Source organism: Anser anser (genome assembly GCF_964211835.1).
Source record: "Anser anser genome assembly, chromosome: 1".
Classification (NCBI taxonomy): Eukaryota; Metazoa; Chordata; class Aves; order Anseriformes; family Anatidae; genus Anser; species Anser anser.
Window position 1 is genome coordinate 207,753,372 of NC_139720.1, and position 22,901 is coordinate 207,776,272.

The following is a 22,901-nucleotide window of genomic DNA, read 5'->3' on the forward strand; positions in this document are numbered from 1 at the left end:
TACCCCGTATCAGTCAATGTGGTTGCTCTGATGCTACACAAGAATATGACTGAGAAAACTCACAAAGGTGAGGATTTAGTAGGAAAGTCTGCTTTCCATACAGTCCAAGACTTCAAAGACAGTAGGGGGCCAGAGCTAAGGAGACTCCAACGCCTAGCTGAGTTTTGTTTATTGCCCTAAGATCACTCTTTAATGCTGGATGAGCAACATAAATTTTTCCTCAGTTTTAACACTATGAACAAAAAATTCTTTGTGTATATTATAGTACTGTCTGCTTTGAATGCTGAATTGAAGGGAAAGTTATAATGTTAGGAAAACTAACCGCTGTCAATATTCAAGTTGTTTTAGATAAGATTGTAGCAGGTTCTTTCTACATAATGCAGAATATCTCCAGTGATCATGTGTCAAATCAAAATTCACTTATAATATGAGATGAAGCATATTAGATTCATCTCGAATTAATTAATGTATATTTCCCTCCTCTTCTGTGAAAGGCTCAGGGGAAATCTCAAGGAATGTTCTTTTTCTTACCCTTGAGATTTGTCTCATGATAAAATGCCGTCAACTTGTCTGTTATGATAACAGGGTCTTGACAAAGAGTTGAGAGTTTTTTGTTCAGTTCAGCAGAGGGCTCCAGAATATACACAGGCTGCGGAGTTTCTGTCTTTATCACCTCCACAATGCAATGGAGTGGTTAAATTCCCTGCGGCAAGCTAATTACACTTCTCTATTGCACAGAACCTTTGTCCTCCCATAATTAATTATGAGCAAGAAAAGAAAATGTCCTTTTGTTGTTTTTAATGAATTAATCCTTCATGAGAATCATTTCCATGACATAATAACAAAAGGACATTTGTTCACTGTCCTCATCACTGCACATACCGTGGAACATAAATGGACTCATGTGGGGAGTCTCTTTGTCTCTTCTGTCCAGGAACATACTTTATTGCAGACATGTCACGGGAGTATTAATACCCTCAATTGCAGTACAGGCAGATAAGACTGTCTAGATCATTATAACAAAAAAATACAGAGGAAGGAGTCCAGTGTTTTGATAGTAATTCTCACTCTAAAACCAAAGGAATAGTCCTATTAAATGGATTTTTCTTCAGACATAAAAACCCCCACATTGCCCTATTTAATCTAGTCATTTGAAACATGGCTTAGATAAATCTATTTGACTAAATGAAGAAAGTCAATCTCCGTTTGATTGCTCATCTAAGGTGTAGGAAAGGAATCCATTATGTCACAAGATTGAGTAACTCAGGGCTGTGCTTTGTAAGATTAATGGGTACCATGTCAAATGTATATTTAATAGGGTTGCACTGAAGAGCCCAAATGCAGCTAGAATATTTGGCATTTTGCTAAAGCCAGAATGAGATGAAATTCTCTGACATTGTGCGTAGTAGGTGTATTTCATGAGCTCTTTAATGCTTCATGGGAGTTGAGTAGATGGTTAAAGCTTAGTAGACAAATGTTTACATTACCAGTGGGAATCCACCAGTTTTGGTATGCTGTCACGAAGGTAAAATATTGACTGATTTTATTTTAAAAGTGGGCAGTATATTACCTACAGACTCATGTAGTGAGCAGCACTAACATGCTGCTGTCGATGCAGCACTCAAAATGGTAGTGAATACTACAATGTAGGTTCTAGTATAGGATGATTTAAAAGATTAATCACTTTAAATTCCTTCAGTAATTTTGCATCTGCCACAACAGCACATAAACTAGACATTATAAACCATATTTGTATTTGATATGATGATTTTTATGAAAAAAACTTGAACAGCATTTATCTTGCCCCGTGACATTTTCTATGGCATTTTCAGTAATCTTCTCTTGAGTTAACAAATTTTTTACATTTCATTTATATAGACTGATTTGTATAAGGAAAAGTGATATGAATTAAATTACAATATATATTTTGAGTAAAAGTACAGAATTCGTGAAACTAGGAGTATTATTGTATTTAGAATTCTGTACAACAAGAAATTCACACATTTTCTCTAAATCAATTTCATATTTTTCAACAGTTGTCCTTTATCTTTTGTCATGCTCAATTAAACGTTTTTCATGTACATAGAGACAATTGCATTCCCCTTTCAGTAGCACTAAATAAAACATTGAAATTATAACACTGGTAAATTGTTCTGCGGCAGGAACCTTCCCATATCCTTTTAAACTTCTATTGTAAGGCAGCTGCCCAGACTCACTCATTACTCAATGGGGATAAATAACAAAACCTATTCCATTAGTCAAAGACTTATTGTAAGATTAGATGAAGCAGCTTCTCCGAGTACTGTCTTTCTAGAAACACTCTGCAGGAAGACAAGATGCTTGGCTTATCACTAAATAAGTATTTGATTACCTCACCAAATACTAAGAAAATCAATGTTGCCCATTTCGAAAATGACAAGAGGACAGGACAGGACAGGACAGGACAGAACGTAACAGAACAGAACAGAACAGAACAGAACAGAACAGAACAGAACGGAATAATGAGTAGAGTAGAGTAGAGTAGAGTAGAGTAGAGTAGAGTAGAGTAGAGTAGAACAGAACAGAACAGAACAGAACAGAACAGAACAGAACAGAACAGAACAGAATAGAATAGAATAGAATAGAATAGAATAGAATAGAATAGAATAGGATAGAATAGAATAGAATAGAATAGAATAGAATAGAATAGAATAGAATAGAATAGAATAGAATAGAATAGAATAGAATAGAATAGAATAGAATAGAATAGAATAGAATAGAATAGAATAGAATAGAATAGAATAGAATAGAATAGAATAGAATATTTCAGTTGGAAGGGACTTCAAAGATCACCTAGTCCAACTGCCTGACCACTTCAGGGCTAACCAAAAGTTAAAGCATATGACTAAGTGCATTATCCAAATGCCACTTGAACACTGACAGCATGGGGCATCAACCACCTAAGAAGCCTCTCCCAGTGTTTCAACACCCTCACAGCAAAGAATTTTTTTCCTATTGTCCAGTCTGAGCTGGCATTGGAACAGCTTTGTGCTGTTCCCATATGTCCTATCTTCGATTACTAGCGAGAAGAGACCAGCATCTCCCTCTGTGCTTCCTCTCCTCAGGAAGCTGCAGAAAGCAGTGAGGTTGTCTCTCAGCCTCCTCTTCTCCAGACTGGATAACCCAAGAATCCTCAGCCTCCAGATACTTGCCTCCCAGAGTGTATCTGTACCTGGCATTACTCCATCCAAGCTGCAGAACCAGGCATGTTATCCTCTTTCTGCAGAAACTTAGCAAACACACTACAGGACATGCAAACTTCCTTTGCAGAATGCAGGGTTATGTGATTGCAACTTGGTTTAGTTACAAGCTGTGACAAAGAACCCAGAGCATGTGGATACACACATACACACATACTGCAGTGAAACCAGTGACTGAAGTTAGCTCTCCTTCAGGCCCAGCTCAATGCCTTGGCCTCAGGAGCACCTTTTTGATATATACAGTGCCTGTGTGTAAAGGACCAACTGAACACTGCAGCAGTCTGGTGAAATATGGATGTCAGTAGCATTTCACATATCCCTATTGACTTCCTCCTACTAAATACATCACTATTGACAGCTGCATTGCCTTTTACACAATGCTGCACTTCATCTGCATTGATCAAACAAATCTAGAGTGAATGAATGTAAAGTGTTATAGATAATTCATTTGATAGCCCCACGTGTCGAGACTCCATATGAGTAAATGTACTTTTGGAAAAACTCATGAATTTCTTAAATGTCTCTTAAAATCATGTTCCAAGCTGTAGTCTTGATGGTCTTCCTTATGCAGCTTGTGTAAAGATATATCCTGGTGCAGGTGACAATATTTTATAACCAAAACAGCTGAGTACAGCTGAGATATATGAATCAATCCCTTTCATGTCCAAGACATGTTCCTGCTCTCATGGAGCTGGAAACGTGAGCTGTAACTTAACTTTTCAGTAGTAGTACTTCATTTCATATTCAAAAGAAATGTGTATTTCCAGTTAGTTTCTTTGTCTTTAATGCTTTAAATTCCGGTATTTTAATTGTTTTAGTTTTTCAGCACTTAATCCTTTTTTTTTTTTTAACATCATTTGCTTCCTATTTCTACTGACTCCCCAGAAATCAGTTGTCGTAATGTGTAATCCTCATTGGCTTACAGACAGGTTCATCATCAATGGCTTATTTTATTTTACTATTTGTGGTCTAAGACATTCTGTACATTAGCACAAGGTAGAAGGCATCATTAAAGCATCTTCCTGCAGAGATGAGATGATCTCTTTCTACAGACTACTTAAGATGTGAACAAATGCTAAATGTAAGTTTGACTTCCATTTGGCTGTTTAGCATGAAGGTTAAGCACAAACAAGAGCATCATTTATGAAGACACTTCAAAGATAGCAAAACAGCATAATATTCTTAATGCATGGCAGGTTTGGGTCAACACAAGTTTATTTACCATGCCTAGTAAACAGCATTGTCTTTTGTGATGCTAATTGGCAAGCCAAAAGTTCATACAAGCTTCTGAAAAATAATGTGTCATTAGACTCAGGTCTTGCTCTAGCCTAGAAATGCACTGTGTGTTCTTCTTTAACAAAGGCCTCTTAGACCTTTGTGGCTGCCTACAAATAGTATAAATTAACAAAACAATGCCTTTTTGTATTATTATTTTAACATGCTGTGTTACTTTGGCAATAATGCTTAAAAAAAATAACAAACCTAAATAAAAACAGCACAAAATTACTGCTTCACTTTAACTGACAGCAGTAGCTGATGTAACTCCAGTGGCCTCAGCACTTCTGACTCCACAGAATCCTTCTCCAGGCTGCCACCTTTCAGCAACCCCCTAACACGGAAAATACTAGATGATTTGAAACAAGAAAAATGGAGCAGAGCCATCAACAAATTATAATAAGAGGGCTTTCAAAATTGCGATGGAGTGATCTGCTATTGACTTCTATTATAACAGAAATTGAAAAGCCCAAGAAGCTGTTGCATACTTTTGTCCAGCAATACTGCAGATGCATGTTAAGTCTCCTTCAACATAAGAAAGAGATAATCCTACCTCTGCTTGGATAGATATATTAGTGCTGATCAGAAGACCCCATAGAAATCCTACAAAAATCATGTATGACAGCAAACTGAAGTAAAAATTTAAGGATGGAATGAGGCATAAAATAAAAATGTGACTGATATTTAGGCTAGCACAGGCATCACTTCTCTTTGCATCAGCCTGCCATGTAAAAAGGCTCCACATTTTGTTATAAGGTTGTTAACATGTTGCTCTTTTATGTTATAAATAACATGTTTTAAATAACATGTTATACATTAGCAGTCATGTCAAAAGCTCCAATTAGTAAGATGTCTAACTTGGTAAAAACTGAGAATATTCTAACAAGTCTTTGAAAGAGATTAAACCTGAAAGGGAAATAGGATAAAGGCTTGGGTAAAAGATCACTTCTTTGGATTTTAGGTTTAAAAAAAAAAACACACACACACAAAAAATGTAGTGGAAAGCAATTAAAGGAATGAGGATATAAGTTGAATAGGTCAACAGCTGAGACTGGATAGCATCAAGTCTTATATAGAAAAGAGATGGAGTTGAAAAAAATTTGACTATTCCAACTACGATTAGGGTATAGGAATAAAATGCAGATAAGTGTCAGGGAGAAGTTCAAATGAGCGCCTTTTTTTTTTTTTTTTTTTTTTAAGCTAACGTCTGGGAAACACAGGAAATGATGTAGCAAAGACTTTGAGGGTTTGAGGGTTGTGCATATTCTTTGGGGCTATAATGGAAAATCATTAGTCCTTCCATAACCATGGTAATGGTTAAAATCTGATTTACTTCTCATCCTAAAACATTTACTTAGACAATCACAGTGGTTTAAAAACTGCCCCACAGCAACAGAAAATGCTACTGCTTTTTGAGTTAATCTTGCTGTCATGGGTTTTGGTAGGAACTGTGGGCATAGTATTTCTCTCTTTGAAGTCAATTGGATTTTTCTTTCACCACCTACTTAAGTGGAAACAAGATCAGGCACAATTATCAATATTGTCAAGTGCAGGCTCTGATTCAAGCCAAACATGGGCAACCCAGTTTGGCTGCTCAGCTTGAGATGCCTTGGGCTTAATTTTCATAATCAAAGCATATTCTCAGCATTCCTGAACAAAGCAAAGATGGCCTCTTTCTAGCTGTGTGGTCATTCTTAAAGAACATTAAATCTGTAAGTTCTTCTGAACATACTTCTGGTTGACTGAAACTTAGGAAAAGCATCTATTCACAGCTCATAGCTAAAAGGAATTTACCGTTACATTGCAAGGGAGAAACCCATGTTCTGAGGATCAGAGGTCTTGTCTTTCCATTTCTATATTCCCAAGTAAAATAATGCATGTGTTCACTGTTTTGTCAGTATAAGATTTATAATGCCTTTAACTATTCATTTCCTTGCCATAAAGTGCATAGGTTTTGTAAATGATGTGAGAGTGACAACACTATGGTTTCCTTGGCAACCTTAACTGGTTTTCAAAACAATTCTTTTCATGTTTGGAATAAGCATTGATTTGTACAATCTGGCAGAAAATAAAAAAAAATAAAAAAAAAAAACAATGAAAGAAAGAGAAAAAACCTCTTGAGGGAAACAACTGGCAGCTGCAAAGATTGCAAATCAACCTTCTGCCACTTAGTCATCTGTGTGATGTGAACTTTAAAGAGCTCAAACTTCAGTGCATCTGAAACTGTCAAGTTTTTTCTTTGCTTTTCCTGAAGTCCAGCAAAACCAGCCTTTTAGTTTAGATTCGGCTTTGAACTTAAATTGGTCCTGTCCTCTTCAAAACTTGGCTTACTCTGAATGTGAAATCTGGCTCACGTTTAGACTCTAATGAAATCCATATCTAGATAACATTTTTCCAGGCTTTTTTTTTTGTTGTTGTTTTATTTTTTCACTTTTAAAATTAAATACGACATCCCAAAAGGGGAAGTTTTGATAAGGGTCAGGCCCCAAGCTAAATATCTTAATTTTTAGAACATTTTCTAAGAGCTGACTGGAAAGAGAGATGTTGCATTAGCCAATATGGATCCTCACTCTTAAAAGCAAGATATGAGTTTTCTTGGGATAGAATAAGATGTCTGTGAAGGCTGATTTCCTCAACCAACTTTTTGACACCCCTCCCCCACAACACAATTTCACTAAATGGAACAAGTTTTTATATTCTGTAGTTGGCATTTTCATTCAGCTCTCTACTGTATTTTCTCCCTTCTTATATTTTAATAGACTCCTCAGCTACCAAGTATGTAATATAGAAAATGAATGTCATGGAAATAGTATCATCTCACTGTCATGAAAGGGTCATGCATGTTGAAGTCATTCCATTATCTCTTGCTTTCTATTCACCATTAGCCATAGCCCTCTAAAAATGCACAGTGTCAGAAGGTGCTTTCACTAACCTGAAACCTGATTCTCATTCAAAGTAGATGCTCAGAGTTTTAAGTAACAAGAAATGCGAACTGAGAAATCTGTAAAGCTATTAGATATGGGAAAACTGTAGATGTCATGATTTATCCACTCAGGCCTCAGATAGTGAGGCAATAGGCAGAAAATAGAACCACAGCTGGATGAAGGGCTGTGAGGAATGAGCTCAGGTTTATTAGCTGAAGGTATACAGGATGACTCTTTCATGTATTAAGAGCTGTGAGGTTGAAATCCCTACATCAACAATATACAGGGTTGGAAAGAGGAAGAACCAAACATGGAATTTGTACCCTGTATGGTATCCTGACATGTTCAGATAATGCTCTCAACTGGGCAACAGAATTTCAGTAATAGAGATATCACTTTATAATAAAGGTATCACTTCTTACTGACATCCAAGGAGGAATTCCCCTGCTGTATTAGACAACTGTGGCTCACATATCCATATGTGAGTTAGATATCCTTGAGTTTAAAAGGGCAGAAGAGTTTGGATCTACCGCAAAGCTCTGGTAGTGGTGATGGTCTGTGTTTTCTGGATCTAAAACTTTTAATAAAGTGCAACATTTTTAAATGTCCTGGTCTTGGAGTAATGTCCTGTGCATCACCCGTGCAAGGGATACGTAGCTCCATGTCCTTGTGAATGTTTCTTTGGACATCATTTGTTTCTGCCATCTTAGCTTTTTGACAGTGCTGCTGGCTTGATGCATTGCTTTGTGCATGCTGTTGCATTGTTAGTTTCTGAAATGACCTTCTCCAACATCTGACTCATGGCATTAGGAATCAATCAGTGTTAACAACCAGAGGGCAAATACTGATGACTGAACAGTCCAGGTACTTCGTCTGGCATGTGGGTACCTGTGCTGAAAAGCAAGAAACGATATCAAATAATCATGTGTGCATGAACTCTCCACACTCAGAGAGTATGTTGAAAAATTGCCTCATTTAAAAATGACACTGCTAAAATTCCTTATCCGTTTGATTGTTTGTTTGTTTGTTTCCCTAGTGTCTGAAACAGCTCGTCATTCTACAAGTGGGCAACCACTTGTTCTTGTGCAGTGACATTCAACTCTCCTTGCCCTCCTGCATTTAACTGTCTACATGATGCATCATTACATAGCTCCTACAGACTAGTCCTGCTGGGTGCATCCTTCCATCAGGTCTATCTATACCACAGTATCCTAATGAAAATATTCATCTTCTCTCTTCGTGTTCATACACATAAATGTAGGCACATGTGCATCAGGTTGTGAACAAAGAGGCTGACTCTCATTTACACTATGCATCCTTTACAGTATTACGATAATGTAAGCAGGTTATAAAGTCTTTGGATTACAGCTGCATCCACCTTTAGATCCACACTGTCATACCACAGTCTATAAACCTGGCTCTTTATTAAAAGCTTTCTAGAGCTCTTGCAGCTCCATACTCTTGTGAAGTTTTTGTCATACTACTAGGTGCTCTAAATAAATAAATAAATAAAATCTCAGAAACCCTGTATGCCTGCCTAATCCACTGCATTCTCTTATGCATTTGTTTCTCATTGTTTTCTCTGAACAAAGTAAAATACAGGAATGTATGCATTCTTTTATACATTTATTCTCACAAGGTTTTTGGTTTGTTTATTTTTTTCCCGCTAGCTTTCTACTACAGAAGAGAATTGAAAGTGAAAAAAAAAAAAAAAAAAGCCAGCATTTCTTAATTCTTCAGGAGAACCATATTCATTTGATGTAGAAAAAGAAAGAAACAGGCAAAAAAAAAAAAAAAAAGGTCTAAGACAATTAAGAAAATTATAGAGCTGTCTGCCTATGTGCTCAGAAGCACAGAAGTAATATTTTAGTGCTTTTCAAGGCATTCCAGCACTTTCAAGTCAGTGTTGCATTCTCTAATTACATGTAATATACAGGTAGTGGAATAGCCCAGCATGGGGTTTGAGGGTCTGAGTCCTTGTATTGTAGAGCAATGTTCATAAAGAGACTTTTTAGTACCAGAGGAGACAATTAAGAATGGCATCAGTGATGCTGTAGTTTTAGCATTTGTTCAACAATGGTTGCTTTTGAAGGGAGGAGTTAAATCACTAGAGAGCTACAGTGGTTCTGATATGATTAAACAAGAATTGTTCTGCTTTATTCTTCCAATTATCTTGTAGGTAAAAGCAAAAGATTATATAAGCTCATAATGTCTGAATCTACAGCTCTTTCCGCTGCAGTTACTGGTATGTTACCCCTGTATGAATGAAAAGATCTTATTTTATGGCTGTTTACAGTCCCTAAGCTCATGTGTAAATGTCTAATGAAGGTGCCAGACAGCAAAGAGTCAGACAAAATGTTTGACAGTTCTATTAAGGTATCTGATGTTATGCTTGGGAAAGTTCTCTGTTATACCAGTTATCTCTGTGAACTAATATCAATGGTATCATTTCATAACTTTTTCTATGAGGAAATTACTAATGATTAATGCTGACCTACTGACCCTCACTGACTCCACTTTGTATGAATTTGATCATGAATTTGATCAGAGGGCTGGAGCACCTCTCATGAAGAAAGACTGAGAGAGCTAGGGATGTTCAGATTGGAGATGAGAAGGCAGGGAGAATTCATTGCAGGCTTTCAGTATTTAAAGGGGGCTTATGAAAAAGATGGAGAGCAACTTTTTACACGGGCAGATAGTAATAGGCCAAGAGGGCTATAAACTAAAAGAGGGTAGGTTTAAATTAGACATAAGGAGGAAATTATTCACTCAGAGGGTGGTGAGGCACTGGAACAGCTTGCCCAGAGATGCCCCATCCCTGGAGGTGTTCAAGGCTAGGTTGCATGGGGTGTTGGACAACCAGATCCAGTGGGTGGCATCCCTGCCAAGGGCAGGGCAGTTGGAACTTGATGGTCTTTAAGGTCCCTTCCAACCCAAACTTTTCTATAGTTCTATGAATACCCGACGAATAGTTCTCTTCATAAGCCATTTTTCACTATTTCTCTTCCTTCTTTCTGTATTACTAGCGACAGTAATATAAAAATAGTTTCAATATTTCTTATCCATTTACCTCTTCAATTTTTATGTGTTCATGAAGTTCCCATTTATATTTATTGTCTATTTTTAAAATGGTTTTGCAGTAATAAATATTTTTTCTTACCTTAATCCTTGTATTGGTTTTACGTGGCAAGGTTTTGGTAGCTGGGGGCTTCAGGGGAGCAGAGCCCAGCAGCTGCCCCATGTCATATTAGAGCCAGCTCCAGGTGGCTCTAAAAGGGCCCCAATGCTAGCCAGAGCTGAGACATGAGCAATACTAGGAGAGCAGAGTTAAGAAAGGGGGAAAAAAATCCTGCTGTGCTACAGCAGCTGGGAGAGAGGGGTGAGAATCAAGAGAGAAGCAGCCCTGCAACCCTCAAGGTGAGTGCAGAAGGAGGGGAGGAGGTCCTCCAGGCATGCAGCACAAGTTCCCCTGCGGCCCGTGGAGAGGCCCCTGGTGGAGCAGGCTGTCCCCCTGCAGCCCATGGGTCCCACATGGAGCAGATCTCCACGCTGCAGCCCGTGGAGGAGCCCCCGGTGGAGCAGGTGGATGTGGCCTGGAGGAGGCTGCGGCCCATGGAGAGCCCCCGCAGGAGCAGGCCCCGGGCCGGAGCTGCAGCCCGTGGAGAGGAGCCCACGCAGGAGCAGGGGGTCTGGGGGGAGCTGCCGCCCGTGGGGGACCTGTGCTGGAGCAGTTTGCTCCTGGGGGATGGACCCTGTGGTACAGACCCATGTTGGGGCAGCTCTTGAAGAGCTGCAGCCTGTGGGCAGACCCCTCAGGCTCAGTTCGGGAAGGACGGCATCCCGTGGGAGGGACCCCACATGGAGCAGTGACTGTGTAGGAGCTGCAGAGACGAAGCGTCAGGGACTGACCACAGCTGCCATTCCCAATTCCCCTGTGCTGCTCGGGGGGAGGAGGTGGAAGAAGGTGGAAGGGTGGGGAGGGGAAGGTGTTTTTAGTTTGCTTTTAGTTCTTCTTGCTCTAGTCTGTTATCCCTAGGCAAGAAACTGTACAAATCTCCCTATACTGAGTCTGTTTTGCCCATGATGATGATTGGCGAGTGATCTCCTTGTCCCTACCTCAGACCTTGAACCTTTTTCTATCGCATTTTCTCCCCCATTTCTTTTGTGGAGGAGGAGTGAGAAAGCAGTTATGGTGGAGTTTAGCTGCCCATTAGTGTGAAACCACCACGCTCCCCCTATTACTTCTCCATGTTTTTTCTGATTCTAGAAGTGATCCACTGAAGTCAGTGGTTGCACTGATGCTGTCAAACTTGTGTGACGCAGTTGTCCATAATAATGTTAGAAAAATGGGATTTGGTTGCTCAGAAAGTCATTTCCCGTCTTATATTGCTAGACATGATCAATATAAGGTAATGTGGTGGTCTACCCTTGTCCAACAGAGTAAATTTCCCATCTTTGAGATTTACTATCTCCTCTTCCACCATACTGATGTACTCAAATGTAATTTCTCCTACTGATCAATATCAGTGAGTTCGTAGGAACAAGTTAAGAATTTTAGGGTTGGATGAGCATTTGTAGAAAAGTCTTTAGAAAGGCTTGGTTTAATTACATGTCTAATTTTGTGCTTTGTTAGAGTTGAAGAGTTCAGCAACTTCATTGTATTTGTTTCTACATGTACATAAAATAAATTGGTGTCTATTTCGAGGAACCTATATGGAAGAGGTGCAAGTAGTTCATATATGTATTTAAACATAAGATTTTCTAAGACTGAGGATGTATAGGGTATAAACCTGATTGTCTTAGGGGTGGCTGCTCTGTTTTACACTTTGTCATTTAGAATGCAAACACTCCTTAGAAACCAGAAATCCTGCCAGGTTAAGCATGATAGAGAAGCGCGTGCAGTGAAGTTCAGTATTTGTGAGGTGCAGTTTCACCCTGAAAAGAAAGATATATAGTCTGTTCTATTTTAATGTTTATGTATGCTGACTAACAAGTTTCTGGCAGAATGTATCAGGAGATGGTCTGTGGTTTCAAAGCTAACATGGTATATACATGTCCTGGTATAATACAGGATAAAGTTAGACATGATAATTTTTTTTCTTAGAATGTGAAAGGTTTATTGAAATCTTCTCCTTTTGTATGCTACTTAAAAACCCCTAAGTTTCTGCAGCTCCAAAAGAAGATTTCTTCAGCTAAAAGCAGTTGACCTAATGAAACTTGGCTTCTCGAGGACATTTAATCAAATACTGTGTGATCTCTGATTGAAGCTTTTCTCCCAGGTCATTCAGAAAAGCATTCTCTAAGGCGATTTTCTGGTGTCTAATAAGAAAAGAAGTTGCAAAGCAGTTTTTCTTTAATGAGGTCCTAGTAAGGTCGCTTCTATACAAATTCCTATTTCATAAAACTTATGGGAACTTAGCAACACTGAAATCTTTATGTATTTGTCAAATTTATTTCACATTGACCAATGAGTTAAAATTATTTTTTTCCAGGAAAGGCTTGAAACATACCTTCTTCAAGAATACAATTGCAGAGTGATTACAAAAGGTTTTCTACCTTAGAAAACCAATCTAAAAACATAATGATAAGAGAAGAAATGAAAGTAGCAATTACATTTGATGAATAGAAAAGCAAAGAACTTGATAGCAGTAAGTGCAAATCAACAGTTAGGAAATGCAGGTAATTGAAATTATAATCAAGAGTCAAGAATTCCTTCAGAATCTGAATTCAATCTTGAATTGAGGATTTATATTCTAAAGCTAATTAAATGGACTTGGTGATATGAAATACCATGCTCACCAGTAGAAACCTTAGGCAGACCATAAGACTGTATGAGACATGGAACAAATACACTGCTCTCCAATGTTTTTGTTCTATGTTCTGCTCTCATTACTGTCCTTGTCATGAGAATTCATATTGTTCCTTTCTTCCTTGCATTAAAATCTCCATCAGGATTCAGTGCCACCATTTAAATCCCTTGTATATTCTGAAGAAGACAATAGGAAGGGGTGCAGAGCTGACATTTTCAGAACTCTCTAAGTTGATTTGTTTGTCCTCTCTAGCTCTTCAGCCTTGCTGATGTGATAGAGAGGTGCAAAGGGAAAAAAAAAAAAAAAAAAAAAAGAGGCAAGGAAAGGAAAGAAAAGGAAGGGCAAATCATCACAGCAAGTAACATAGAGGTTACCAGTGCAGCATGTAGTTGTGTTCTATAGACTCTGCTGGGCATTTGAATGTTGTATTTGGTTTGTGATAAATATTGTCATGTCATTTCCCAGAACCATTAAAAAATTACATTTTGACATGAAAGTATTCTTTGGACTGGAATTGCCTTGGGGTTTGATGCAAGATATAAAGCCTTGCAGCTTAGTTTTATGGATAAAATCCATCTGAGGATTGAGAATGAGTGAAATTTGATTAAAATCCAATGATTCTTCGGAGGTGAAATGAGTTTGGCGCACACAAAGCAGGTTTTTAGAGGATGAGTATTCAAACTGTAAGACCTTTCCATAAATTTCACTTTTGCACACCTCTGCTTGTGGTCTTAGCAAGCTTCATAAACAGGCTTCGTAAGCAGGTTTCATAATTAGCATATATTCAGATCCCTAGTGAAAATGGAAATGAATTTTAAATGAAGAGAAAGTAAGAAACACTTCAAAAAGTTTACGTGTTTCTCAAAAAAATTTTCTGAAAAAGCTTATTAAAATGTCTTGAGTATAAACATTGGCTGAGATGCTGCTGAAAGCTGGCGAAATCTCAAGTTGATTTAGATCTTCCATGCCTGACCTCTCTTATTTTTGTCTGGAATGAAAAATATAAAGTTTTGCAAATTTTCCCTCTGATGCCTTCAGATGTAAAAACTGGCAACTTGTCTAGCATGTGGTCTACCTGTATAGTCATTTAAAATTTAATCACATTTTTCTCCAGAGACTGAGTTTGATTGCATACCCAAATATATACATTTCCAATAAGATCCTGATTTATGGGTGGTAACCCATACAGTTAGTGTCATTCCCTGGTATCTGCACACATTTCAGTGGTGCACTGGGGGATGCTGAGCTGCTAGACTTGAGGGGTAGGTCTTAGATTATACAAGTCAAAATTTGTATGTGATAGAATGTCCCTTTTCTTTTCCTGAGTTTTCTGTTTGGCTTTTTTTTTTTTATTTCAAACCAAAACTGCTGGACTGGAGACACTGATCATCTCAAGATTAATTGTCAAATGCAGCTTCAATCCTTATAATTTCAGAAAACGGGTGGAAAGGGGTGAAAGTGAACTCTTTAATTATTATTTCAGATGTATCTTAATTATGAAATCAGCTCCAAGGGACTAAAGATAAAACATTTCTTATACTTTTGCACGCTTAAGAACTATTAATACTTGCAAAAAGATGAAAATACACAATTTAGAAAAAGACAGACAAAGCTGATGTAATGATAAGAATGGACAAAATTAAGTGTAATACTCCAGTCAGCATCAGGGTGCTGTAAGGGTTGGTGGCTTTCTGGGGTCTGTGAAAGTGAGACAAGGCATGGCCTTACAACCAGGGCCTGTCCCATCAGGAAGCAGGACAGCCAGTGCAACAACTGGGTATGCACCCTCACCCTCAGCCCAAGCATCAGTCACATCCAGGAGGATAGGGCCAGTCCAGGGTCAGGCCAGGACATCAAACTGTAGGTACTTTATCCACTGCCTTCAAATAGTGTCTCCTTTACTTATACCAAGCTTCATGACTTTTCCGCCTGCATTCTTAAATGTCATCCCACTTCTATGCTTTTCAATAGGCTCCTCTGATTTTCTTTAAATGATGAGTCAGTTCTCTGTAATGTTGGCAGTGCCTTCCAATTTTGCCATCCAAAAGTTTTGATGAGTACCTTCCTACTTCATAACTCCAGAACACTGGTAGATTAAATGGAACCAGTGTCAGACTGACTGTTTAAGAGTACAAGTAGCAGTCTTTCTCCACTCTAATTCACCCCTTTTAATATAAGCTATTAGAGGTTTGGTTTTTTTTATTATTTGTTTTTGTGTTGTTTTTTTTTTTCTTGGGGGGGGGTATTTTTTTTCCAGCTCTTTGTTGGCTTGCTATTCTTATATTAACATTTATCATCTTCTTGAGCAGTAATTTCCTGTGGGAAACCATACTGAGTGTTTTGTTGCTGTTGTTTTTATTGTTTTCCTTACATGTACTGAATCCATTGCATTAGCTTATCTAAGATATCAGTGCTTAAAATACACAGGTATTAGATTAGGCTGACATCTTTGATAAAACCATGTAGATAATTTACTCACTTTTCCTTGTATCTGTGTCCTTAATTATTCTTTCTTTAAAGATCCGTTATAATACTTTATACAGCATTTAAGTCAAACTTAGAGCCCTGTAATTGCAGGGATCACCTTTATTTTCCCTTTTTGTGTCAGCATTGTTTGCCATTCTTTAAGCAGAGTACTACCCTTTGAATTTACAGATTCATTAAAAATCCTTCTTACTGAATTTCTATTAATTATGCATAACTACTATGAACCCATCCTCTAGTGCCTCAGATTAGTTCATGCTTCAGCATAGCTCAGGGTTTGTCTATTAAGAATATATGCTTGGAGTTGTAGGTCCAGCTTTGCAGTTAGAGCAGAAGGAGGCTAAGGAGAGTAAGAACAAGTAAAGCACCTCATTACATGGTGCAAAACCATCTTAGCAAATAGCCTGGCAAGCTGATGAGGGGTATTAAACAAGGAAGAAGAACAGAGGGAGATGATGATGATGATGACCAACAGTCAAGTGAGGAGATGATGGCTCAGGTTGGGAAGCAAAAGGTGAGGAGTGATAATGACAAAGGAAACTTTGTAATCAGCAAAATGGGGTTGACGGGGGGCCACTTCATTCGTATTTACGTCAAAAAGTGCAGACAAGAAAGTATGACGGTAGAAATTCACTCTTTGTGAAATCAGCATGATTGGGTGTCTCTCTGAAGCACCTTCTGCGCAGAGAAGGACCTGAGTGTCCCAGAGGACACAAATTTGGCCATGAAAATAAATGTGCCCTCATTTTCAAAGAAGACCACCCGCCTCCTGGGCCATCAGGTCAAGAGACGTGAACCTTAGCTAAGTGCATCTAGAGTGAGGCCAGCCAATGACCTGAAGATGATTAAGAGACTGGAGCATTTGACCTACAAGGAGAGGTTGAAAGAGTTGGCATTGATCAAGTTGGGGAAGACAAGATTCAGGAGGGACATATCCATGGGTATAAATGTCTATTGGGTGTAGAAATAAAGATGGAGACAGACTCTTATTAGTGGTGTCCAGTGACAGGACGAGTACCGTTAGGCGCAATATGAATCGCAGGACATTTATTTTAACTATAAGAAAAAAAACGTTTTTACTCTGAGGCTGGTCAAATACTGGAACCAGTTTCCTAGAGAAAGTATGGAGCCTCTGTACTTGGAGATATTAAAAAATGGATACAACCCTAAGCAATCCATTCCAACTGATCCTGCTTTGTGAGGGAACTTCAGAGAATCATAGAATGTCCTGAGTTGGAAGTTGGATCATTGAGTCCAACTCCTGGCTCCACACAGCACCACCCAAAACCCAAACCATATGTCTGAGAGCTTTGTCCAAATGCCTCTTGAACCCCAGCAGTCTCAGTGCCATGGACACTTCCCTGGGGAGCCCGTTCTAGTGCCTGACCATCCTCTCAGTGGAGAACCTGTTCCTAATATCCAACCTGAATATCCTCCCCCTATTGCAGCTCCAAGCCATTTCCATGGGACCTATCACTGGTCCCCAGAGAGCAGAGATCATCACCTGCCCCTCTGCTCTCCTTGTGAGGAAGCTCTAGGCCATCATGAGGCCTCCCCTCAGTCTCCTTTTCTCCGGGCTGAACAAAACAAGCAACTTCAGCCTCTTCTCATATGTCTTGCCTTCTAGATCCTTCACCATTTTTGATGTTCTGCTTTGGACACTCTCTAATAGTTTTATGTCCTTCTTGCACTGTGGCATCCAAAACTGCACACAGTACTTGAGGCAGGACAATCCCTTCCCTCAACTGGCTAGCAAAGTTTTTCTTGAAGCAGCACAGGATATGGTTGGCCTTTTGGGTCAACTTGACATTGACCAAAAACCCCAGATTCCTTTTTGTGGTGCTGGTCTCTAGATTTTTGTCTCTTAGTCTGTACGTATAGCCAGGGTTGATCCATCCCAGGTGCAGAATCTGTCACTTCCTCTTGTTAAACTTAATATGGTCGGTGATTGCCCAGTCCTCTAATTTGCCAGGATCTCACTGCAAGGCCTCTCTACCCTTGATGGAGTCAACAGATTCTTCCAATTTAGTATCATCTGCAAAGTTGATACAAGCTCTGCATACAAATAATTTATGAAAACATTGAAGAGAACTGTCCCTGAAATGGACCCCCGGGGGAAACCCCATATGTGACTTCAACTAGATGATCTCCAGAGGTCCCTTCAACCTTAATTATTCTTTAAAATATTCTGTGATCTTTTATTAAACTGGCTGGTATGTTCTAAATAAATAAATAAATAAATAAATAAATAGAATCACCAGCTTTCAGGTGCAAAAGCCCTCCTAAACAACCTAGGTTACAGCAAAATGTCACATAAACCCACAGGGCTATTTTGCAAGTAAGTCACCATACAAACAGCAATAAATTTGCAAATGTCAACTGCAACTGTCAATTTGCAAAGTAAGTATAATTAAAGCAAATTTTTAATTCACTCAGAAAGCATTGTAAATAGCCTGTAATATTATAAATGCTATTTGAAAAGCCATCCACAATTGTAAACAGAAAGGAACAAAATCTAAAGCAATTGATGTTTTTCTTCTAGATTCTTCCTCTATATTTGTTTGTTTGTATGCATATTTTAAACACAAAGCTCCAGTAGGAAAGTGACATTTCCAGAGTTCGAGACATACAGAACATGGCTCCTTCTGATCTTTTCTAAGAGGAATCTAAGCTTGTGTGTAGTGTTTGTCACATGGATGGTGCAAAGCTCTGAAAAAGAATGCCAGTCCTGCTCCAAATGCTTCTGACTCCTTTCAGCAAACAGTCAGGGCTCTGGCTGTTTGAACTAACTTTGAATTAACAGCTGGCTGGTCTTCAGCTGCTGAAGCAGAAATCTCTAGAACATAGTCAAGGCAATACAGGTATTTGTACCAGCTTTAAAAATATCCACTCCTTGAACCTCTGTAAGGCTGTGTCAAGCACTGTCTTTTCCCTGTAAGATCAGCTAAATCAGATAAGTATTTATTTGTGACCTCTCTTTCAGATCCTTCTTGGAGGGACAAATACCCCTTTGAGCAGTTGTGGCTGGATTCACAAAATGACTTTCACAAGTGTTTCTTACCATTCATTTCAGAAGTGTAAGTCCAAAACCAAAACATTCCTCAGAATGGCAGCTGAGTTGCCCTTAACACCAGAGTCTGTGAAGATCACAGACACTTCTGCCTGCTATATTCTGCTATCAAGCTCTTCTGCCGCTCATGCTGTCAAATATCTCATACCTCATTACAAAGCCTCATTAGTTTAAAAAAGCATGTTAGTATCAACTAAGGGAATATGGTGTGGTGTGCATGGTCAGAGTGTGGTGAACAGAGAGAGGAACAGGTTGCCCAGAGAGGTTGTGGAGTCTCCTCCTTGGAGATCTTCAAAAGCCTGGTCCTGGGCAACCTGTTCTGGTGTCCTTGCTTGAGCAGGGGGGTGGACCAAATGACCTCCAGGGATCGCTTCCAACCTCAACTATTCTGTGATTCTGTGAATGCTTAGGAGATTATTGCAATGATACCTCTGTTTCTGTGCAGTGGGTTGTGTTAAGGGTACACATATGGTCATGAGCAAAGCTCTAGACTTTGGACTCTCTGAACTTGCAGGCTGTCAAAGTCCTGACTTGAAACAGAGCATCCTGCCCATCAAGCTCTCTGGAAGACTGAGGAAATCCTGTCTTTCCTCCCAAAACTGCTCCATTTGGATAAAAAAAAATATGAAAGCATTGCCAATGAGAAGTTGGATATGTACAGGTGTGATTCTTGCTTCTTTCCCCTGGAACAGAAGGGAAACCTAGGCTCCTGCTGCAGCTGGATGTATTGCTTGTTCTATGAAATGATAAAATAATGTTTTTGACATACTGAGAGAGAACCAGATCTCTCACATACCCCTATACTTAAAAATTGGTCTAGAGTCTGCTTTCTCTGTGAGTCTATTCTACCCGAAGTGTAAATACTTTCCAACTTCCTAGACATTAGCTTAGTGAATCTGAAACCATCTATTATGAAAGGGTTTGGCACATGACTTTCAAATGTGAGTAAAGAAATTGGTTTGTCTGGATCAGGAAGCTCTAAAAAACAGGATACTACCTATTTTTTTTTTTTTTTTATGATATTTCCCAGCATACTGGCACTTGTAAATGATATTTTGCAGTATGCAGTCATCTCCAGGCAAGTATTTTTCTCTGAAACTAGAAGCAAAGAGACAGTAATTACAGCCCTGTTGGAATGAGTATACACATACTTCCTATGAACTGTGCACTTTATAAGAGTAAAGTTTGCCTGCCTTTCCTGCCTGTTCTATCAATAATGGCTATTGGCGAAATAATATGGGGACTGTACAAAACTTTGGGGATTATTTACAAGTACAATCCATTTATGGGAGATCGTATTAACATTACAAGCATGTATTCTGCTCCTTGATGTGCATGTGCAATTTCAGTTAGTGAGAGGAATCATGTACTTCCATTTAGGGGAGAAAAGGCCCTTGTTACATTCATACTGGCTTGCAGCACTTTCAGTAGATAAAAACATAGAGTTATACGAAGGGAATATCAGTGAAAGTACATCTTATCACTCTGAAACACAAGTAACTTATGTGTAGTTGAAAAAAATAAAATAAAAAAAAAAAAACTTACAAGTATCTTAATAATACCACTTTCTGAAAATCTTTTTTCTTGAAACAGTCTTGCCTATAGTTTTAAAGCACTACAGCTTTAACAAGAGCCAGGGTTAGCACACACAAACACACATTAAAAAAAAAAAAGAGTTCAGAGCCTTTAGGTATAGTAGAGGTGAAAGAGAATTCATTAAATTTAAAGGAATGTAAAGTGTTTTCAAGATAAGTAGATAACACTTTTGAAAGAAACATCTTTGTAATAGGAAGGCAATTTTCCAGATGGGAAAACAACACAGAGATTTTAAATAACCTCTTCAGGATCATATAGGGCTTGACTCCCAGTCTTGTGCTAATTCACAGTGACTGCGTGTAGGGAATATCCCATCGAGGCTTCTGTATCTTGCTTAAAGAGCCATAACAATACAACTCTAGCATTTGTGTGGTTGTTAGATATATTTTACAAAAAACTTCTGGACTTAAAAGAAATTTCAATCTCTTTAGGCATATGTGTGAAGTGAGAGAACTCAGTGATTCAAACTATCACTGTCAGCAATGGGGAAGCCAATTAAAGTAGCTTATCTGCAGTGTGTAACCCTGCCTATAGACTTGAATGTGGCAATGAGTGCTGTGTGTTCAGAATGTGGCTAACAGTAGAATCTACAAGAGTGATTTTAATTTCATTTTATTTTTTCCTGGTGGCTATGTGAAGGTCCTTAAAATTTTCCTCAGAAGCACTCTTGTTCATGTGCATGTCTGGACTAATATAGTTTTAGAAAAAACAGAATACAGAGTCAGAAAATATATATATATATATATATATATTTAGTGAGTTTTGTGCCTTGGTGCCTTTGTATTTCATACCTACAGGTGTAAGGATTCTGAATTCCAGTTGCTGTTCCCCTGCATATAAAGGTCTAATTTTGACAACTAGAGCAGCCTTAGCAGATTCTGTGTTTCCTAGCCTCAGATGAATAAAGTTCTAACTAGGAAGATGTGGAGAAAAAATTAAAATCTTTCATTCTTTATATGTTTCCTGACATATATTGTGAATATGATTCCCCCCAAATGGAACATTTAATGTTGTAAAGTGCCCCCAAAATGTTTAAAATATGAGAAATGACCATTTTCAATAAATAAATAAGCAAATATGGAGGTAGCTTTTCAAGATTTCTTGGTCTTTGAGTTAGACTCTTAAGGAGACTAAAGCAAAATCAATAAGAGGCAGGTATATTTCCATTTCTTTTTAAGTCCTATAGCCCAGTATTAAAGTACTTGCTCAGTTTGCAAGTTCAAATTATTTTCTTTCTTTCTCCCAGGATACCATTCTTTTCTACTGGATAAAAGTAAAAGGCACGATGATCATCACCTCCTTTCCTCTGAATGGTGTCCAAATCCTTCTCTAAACCAGAACTACAAAGTGAAAGTACTTTATTCTGGGAATTGCAAATATTAACTGGATCAGAATTTCTTATTCTTCCTTCCTTTCAACTTTTATTTAATTAAGGTATTTAAGCATTTCAGGTCAAATTTATGGGTAGCTTAGCTTGACTCATACCTATAAAAACAGTATAAAACAATGTACTCTTCACCAGCAACAGGAAAACTCATGCTGCATCCTGACACTGTGTTGTGGTTTAACCCGGCTGGCAGCTAAACACCACACAGCCGTTCGCTCACCCTCCCCCCTCCCTCTCTGGGATGGGGGAGAGAAACGGGAAAGTGAAGCCGGTGAGTTGAGATAAAGACAGTTTATTAAGACAGGAATATAATAATATAAGGAATATAAGGAATATAATAATAACAATAATAATAATAATAGTGATAATGATAATAGTATTAACAATAATAATGTGTAAGAAAACAAGTGATGCACAATGCAATTGCTCACCACCCGCTGACCGATGCCCAGCCTATCCCCGAGCAGCCACCCCCCCACCCCGGCCAGCCACCCCTATATATTGTTTAGCATGACGCCAGATGGTATGGAATACCCCTTTGGCCAGTTTGGGTCAGCTGTCCTGGGTCTGTCCCCTCCCAGCTCCTGCTGCACCCCCAGCCTGCTCGCTGGCAGGACAGAGCGAGAAGCCGAAAAGTCCTTGGCCTGGTGTAAACACTGCTCTGCAACAATTAAAACATCAGCATGTTATCAGCGCTCTTCTCATCCTAATCCAAAACATAGCACCCTACCAGCTACTATGAGGGAAAATTAACTCTGTCCTAACTGGAACCAGGACACACTGTTAGAGGAGGCTTAGAGGAGTTGCTGTATAGAGGATGAAATACCCAGACAGACTTTGGGGATGTCCCCAGTGCTATCCAGTGCCATATCCCCAAAGGTTCTCCTCCAGGTTTGCTCACAAGGCAATTATAAAAGGTTATTACTTTGCAGTGATTCTGTCCAAATAGAGCCACCTCTCATCTCTAGGAGTCTCTCTCCAAGCGTTGGAGAAAGTTATGTCATCCCCATCAGTTATGTTTCATATTTGCTTTACAGTGACTGTAGCCCTAATACTGAGCATAAACCAACAAGTATCCAAAGGTCTCTGAGCATCAGCCTTTTTACCTACAATGAC

General features: G+C 38.7%; 1 protein-coding gene and 1 long non-coding RNA gene across 4 annotated transcripts in view; one reads left to right on the forward strand and one right to left on the reverse strand.

The window, feature by feature from the left end:
- Positions 1 to 22,247, reverse strand: part of LOC310892463 — a 64,398-nt gene extending 42,151 nt beyond the window's left edge. The window contains exon 1 of the long non-coding RNA XR_014578159.1: positions 22,217 to 22,247. This is a non-coding gene — a long non-coding RNA (uncharacterized lncRNA). The remainder of the gene's footprint in view (positions 1 to 22,216) is intronic.
- TENM4 (teneurin transmembrane protein 4) overlaps positions 1 to 22,901 on the forward strand; it is a 1,267,116-nt gene that overhangs the window by 230,565 nt on the left and 1,013,650 nt on the right. The gene's annotated exons all lie outside the window — the stretch shown is intronic.